Source organism: Monopterus albus, unplaced genomic scaffold, assembly GCF_001952655.1.
Source record: "Monopterus albus unplaced genomic scaffold, M_albus_1.0 scaffold430.1, whole genome shotgun sequence".
Classification (NCBI taxonomy): Eukaryota; Metazoa; Chordata; class Actinopteri; order Synbranchiformes; family Synbranchidae; genus Monopterus; species Monopterus albus.
The window spans coordinates 164,486-169,832 of record NW_018128310.1 but is presented as its reverse complement, the minus strand read 5'-3'; the positions used below and the strand labels follow the sequence as shown (position 1 = coordinate 169,832).

Below are 5,347 nucleotides of genomic sequence, written 5' to 3'. Positions count from 1 at the left end.
TGGTCCAGATAATTGATAATGTCTATTGAATGGTGTGATAGTTTTAAAGTCTATGCATTTTTGTCTGTCTGGGTCTTTGGCCTCAGGGTTGACAGCTGAAGGATGAGACCTTGGTGCTGAGTCAAAACAATTACCAATGTGCGATCTGGAGAAGAAACAGCCACAAACATTCAGCATCAATCAGGTTACACAGAATCTACTCACACAGACACAGTGTGCAATCAAGAAAGCTACAGATTCAAGTCAAGAATCTTTATTGTCATTATGCATAGCACAACAAAAAATTTTCTGGCAGCTCTTGGCTTAGAAGACGGACATATTATTTACATAAAACACAATTGCATAAGTCAATATAAAAATATGAACAAATAAAAAGGGATGTATGGGACCTAATCATGTTAGCAGCAAGAGTGTAGTAACATTATAAGGTGCAGCTCAGTGCAAATCTCAGTCTATATTTTAAATGGTCTATAGGCCCAGAAAGTTTGGGAATGCCTGTTGTAGAACAAAATGTGAGATACAATAATGCAAGTAACAATGCAAGGAAATAATGTAAAAAGACATCTACATTATGTCCATGAGGACATTATGGTGGTGCATGCTGAGAAACCTTTCCACATGCCTGCTTCCAGCAGGCCAAATCTTTTTTTAATGCTATAGTAACTTTTACTTCGTTACCTGTGAGGATTTTATCATTATTATCTTTGTTTGCTACTTTTGCCCACACCCAAGATTGTGTCTTGTGGTCAGCAGTAATGAATGTATTATGGGAACTGGATCATGTTCACCTGGCAAATGCTCCAGGTTTGCATCCATATTATGTGGCCCATTGCACATAGAGATTTTCATTGCACACTCCCACTGATGACTCACTTTTGTAGGCTTTGTCAGGAACAGCACGTAAAGCTGCCGATGATGTCGAGGTGAACTCAATTAAAATGCCAGAGAAGTAAAAGCAGACACTGTCTCTTTAATTTGCGCACTAGCAATGAACAACACAATATAAAAACTACTTAAACAAGAAACGCACTCACAGGATGGAAACAGAGTCCAGGGTCAGAACCAGCAAAACTCACACAGCCAAGGGATCCAAAACAAGATGTCAGAGAGAGAAATCTGATAATGAAATACATAGAAAACAGTTCGAATCAGGAGGGCAAGGCAGTACTTGGTGGTCAAAAACAATCCGTTGTCAGAACAGGAAATAGAGGCACAAGAAAAACCGCTGGAAAGTCTGAACATGAGTCTAGAATGATCTGGCAGCTTTCTGACTAGCACAAACATGGCGCACACCGAGGCAGACATGTTTGCGCGTTCCACTCTCGAATTGACTTTCTGGTATGTCCCAGACTGTCAGGATTGGCAATAGGATTTCAGCCAGCATTGTTACAAACACTGGGACCCCACAGGGATGTGTCCTCCGTCCCATCCTCTACACCCTGTTCACCCACAACTGTGTTGCCTCCCACAAAGACAACATCATCCTAAAGTTTGTGGACAATACCGCAGTGATAGGTCGCATCACTGTCGGGGACAGAGCAGCATAAAGGAGGGAGATGGCCGGTCTGGTGTCATGGTGCAAGGACAATAATCTCAGCCTCAACACGGACAAGACGAAGGAGATGATAGTGGACATGCGGAAGGAAAGGAGATCTCATCAGCCACTGTTAATCCGGGGGCTCGAAGTGGAGAGGGTGAGCAGCTTCAAATACCTGGGCATCCACATCAGTGAGGACCTCACTTGGACACTCATCACCACACAGCTGGTCAAGAAGGCCCGACGGCAACTGTACTTCCTGAGGAGGCTGAGGAGGTTTGGCATGTCGCCTAGGATCCTTTGCAACTTCTACAGCTGCATCATTGAGAGCATCTTGACCAGCTGCATCACTGTCTGGTATGGCAGCACTACTGCTATGGACCGCAAGCGCCTGCAGAGAGTGGTAAAGACTGCGGAGAAGATCACCAGGACTCCACTGCCCTCTCTGCAGAGCATTTACCACCGCAGGGTGTGTAGGAAAGCTGCCTCCATCCTCCTCAAAGACACTCACCCCCAGCATGGACTGTTTGCCTCCCTACCCTCTGGCTGGAGGTTCAGAAGTGTGAAGTGTAGGACCTCCAGACTGAAAAACTCTTTCTTTCCCTCTGCCATCAGACTCATATACAGCTGAGGAGTTTGTTACCAGGAAATACGTCATGTACCAATTACCTGTACTGTTTACAGTCTTAATTTGCACATGCATATGTAACCCACCTATACGGTAAGGGCCCTGAGTTCAGTCAACCCACAGTAACAACAACTGACAAATCCCAAATCTCTAATAAACCTCTACCTTATATGCCCTTAGATCCCCCGAGTGCTGTATGCAGTAACCACACACATATGAGAGTTAACGTTTCCTCATTTACTTAACACAAGATCAGGATAAACCATAAACAATAACAATCTCTTTTGTAGATATATTTAACTTTTCTGTTTTCTGTAACACATTTTCAGTGTTTCAAACTGAACACACCAATATAGTGGGCCCACATATCATACTCACTCTACCCCAGCCGGCATATATATGGAGAATTTACCCCCATTGCAGGCCTGTTGGATGCTCGGGTGCGGTGAGGCCAAAAACGGAGCAGCTGTTTCACTCCTAGAAGCTAAACAAAAGCTTTAGGTCTTGTCTAAGATGATAATTCACCACTGTGACATTGTAGATAAGTCAAACCAAGAAAAAGCATGTCATAGGCTCTTTAAGCATTAAGTGCATGTCTCTGAGAGAGTCACTGAATTTTTATATCAAATCAAATTTTATTTGTATAGCGCCAAATCATAACAAGTCATCTTAGGGCACTTTACAAAGTAAGGTCTAGACCTCACTGTTATCACTATTATTACATAAGGAAAACCCAACAAATCCCCCTTGAGCAAGCACTTGGCAACAGTGGGGAGGAAAACCCCCTTTAATGGAAGAAACCTCCGACAGACCCCGGCTCTTGGTGGGCGGCCTTCTGCCTCGACCAGTTGGGGTGAGTGGATAGAAGAGACAGAAAATAAGAAAAGCAACAAAACACAACAAACAATCAAACACTGGTCAGGTTGTTGTGGCCGGTGACTGCTCATCAGAAACATAGAGCTCCAGGGCCAGGGCAACCTGCAGAAAAGTACAGGGATAGAGAGAGGACACACTACGGGAGAGGGGAGACACAAAGTTAGTGATGTGTAGTGGTGGCATATAGAAGCATGGAGAGAGAGGAAAGGAGAGGAGAGAAACTCAGAGCATCATGGGCCCCCCCAGCAGCCTAGGCCAATAGCAACATAACTAAGGGAAGGCTCAAGGTCACCTGATCCAGCCCTAACTATAAGCTCTATTAAAATGGAAAAGTCTTAAATATACTCTTAAAAATCCTTTAGTTGAGAATGCAACCAGTGGCAACAACTTTTTGTTTTACCTTTTTAAGTTTTACCCCTGGTATTGTTTTGTGATTTATTTAGATGGGATGGGGAAATACTAAACCAAATTAATATGAATGTATTGAATTTGGATTTCATTTTGACATTAGACTCCTACAGACTTAACACTGAATAAATGCATATTTATCTAACATAGTATATCTTTTACATGCCAGAGTCTGAGTGAAAATTCTTCCAAAATCTCTCCAAATACACTTCAAGTTTTAACATAGTGGTGTTAATGACAAGGCTCCATCGTATCTTAAAGACCTCGCAGAGCCTTATCATCTCAACAGAGCACTTTTCTGTCAGAGTGCAGGTTTACTTGGGGTTCCTAGAGTCCACAGAAGTAGAATGGGAGGCAGAGCCTTTAGCTATCAAGCTCCTCTCCTATGGAACCAACTCCAACAGAGAGAGAATAGATGTGACACCTTTCATCAAACTTAATTTGACAGGTGGCCCCGCCCCCTTTGTCCCTTTTTCAGCCAATCAGAATCGGTTTCCGGTCCACATGGTCCCCACGTGGCCCCCGCGTGGTACTTGGGTGTACCCTCCAACCCCCCTGCATCTGCTGATGAAGATAAGGAAGTGATGATGTATCTCTAACTGCAGATCAGGTGGTTGTGGTCAACCGCAACTGAAAAAGATAAACAAACAGAAGTTACAATGTGTACACGTCTGTTATTGTATAGATAGGAATATAACTGTATTTTGATATTGGTTTTAGGTTGATCCTATAAAATGATGTTTGGAATAAAACACCTAACAGTGGTTCACTTGTTCATTTTTACTATCTGTTGTAAACAATGAGCTACAGTGTTTTTCTATGCACAAAAAAAGAGTAGTAAGATAAAATGGTCAAACTACAGTCAATGAACAGCGTTTTCTTTATACTCTGTGAAAAAGACAGAATTTCAAACTACTGTCAATGAATAGCGTATTTAGTACATTATTTTTGAACAAACATTTTAGCGGTTAGGGGTGAACACATACCTGCCTTTTTAATGTGTCCCTCTGTCACGGTTGTAGTTTTGCTTCTCCACCCCGCCCCCTCAACCGTTGCGGTTACAGCCCCCCCTTTCTGTAAAGCAGAGATAATAGTGCAGTAAACGTTTTTTCGTGTGTGAGAGAGCAATACTCAGGGTGTTATCAGTAACAGACGCTGTGCCTACAGCAAAGCCAGAGTTCTGTTTATCACTAACCACTGCTTAGGCAAGCATACCGTTTATAAAACTCTGTTATAAATACCTTGGGTTTAAAGAATGGGTTTAAGGAGCGTTTTTAGAGGTGTCCAGACAAGACAAGACCAGCATGAGCACAGGTAACTCTGCAGGAAAAACAAATTACAATTATTTTTGTTCTACTTGAAAAGTATGTGTGTTAACGCTACATCTTAACTCACACCAGGCGGGTTCAACAATGCTAATAACAGGGCTCCTGTGGAAGACCGATTCAGTAAGTATTTTACCTGCTACTTTTTTACCTACCAATTCTACTATACGTATATTTTCTTAAGAAACTATTCTACACCCTACAGACACCTATTTTCGTGTTTATGAACGAGCTTTTCGACAGCAGCAACAACAACAACAGGCGATACTGACACAGCGTGTGTATGGTAAGTTAAAAAGAGCAGAACAACGTGGTTAAAAACTATATATAGCCTTATCCAGACAATACAACTGAACTCTCTCTTTTTTTTCTTTTCAAAAAGATCCTGCTAACCACCACCAACAACCCTTACCTGACCCTCAAGAAAGTGAGTATCTCTATCTGTATAACTTTTTTAAAAATATATATAATAATTGTTCCCCTCCTTGAACTGCCACCTTATTGTGGTGGAGGGGTTTGAGTACCCGAGTGATCCTAGGAGCTATGTTGTCGGGGGCTATATGTCCCTGGTAG

General features: G+C 42.4%; 1 long non-coding RNA gene across 1 annotated transcript; it reads left to right on the top strand.

The window, feature by feature from the left end:
• Nucleotides 1-4,562: 4,562 nt before the first annotated feature.
• On the top strand, nt 4,563-5,130 carry LOC109952079 (uncharacterized). Its single transcript, XR_002273702.1, has 3 exons — nt 4,563-4,763; nt 4,850-4,897; nt 4,980-5,130. It is a non-coding gene; the product is annotated as an uncharacterized LOC109952079 (long non-coding RNA).
• The last annotated feature ends 217 nt before the right edge of the window (nt 5,131-5,347 follow it).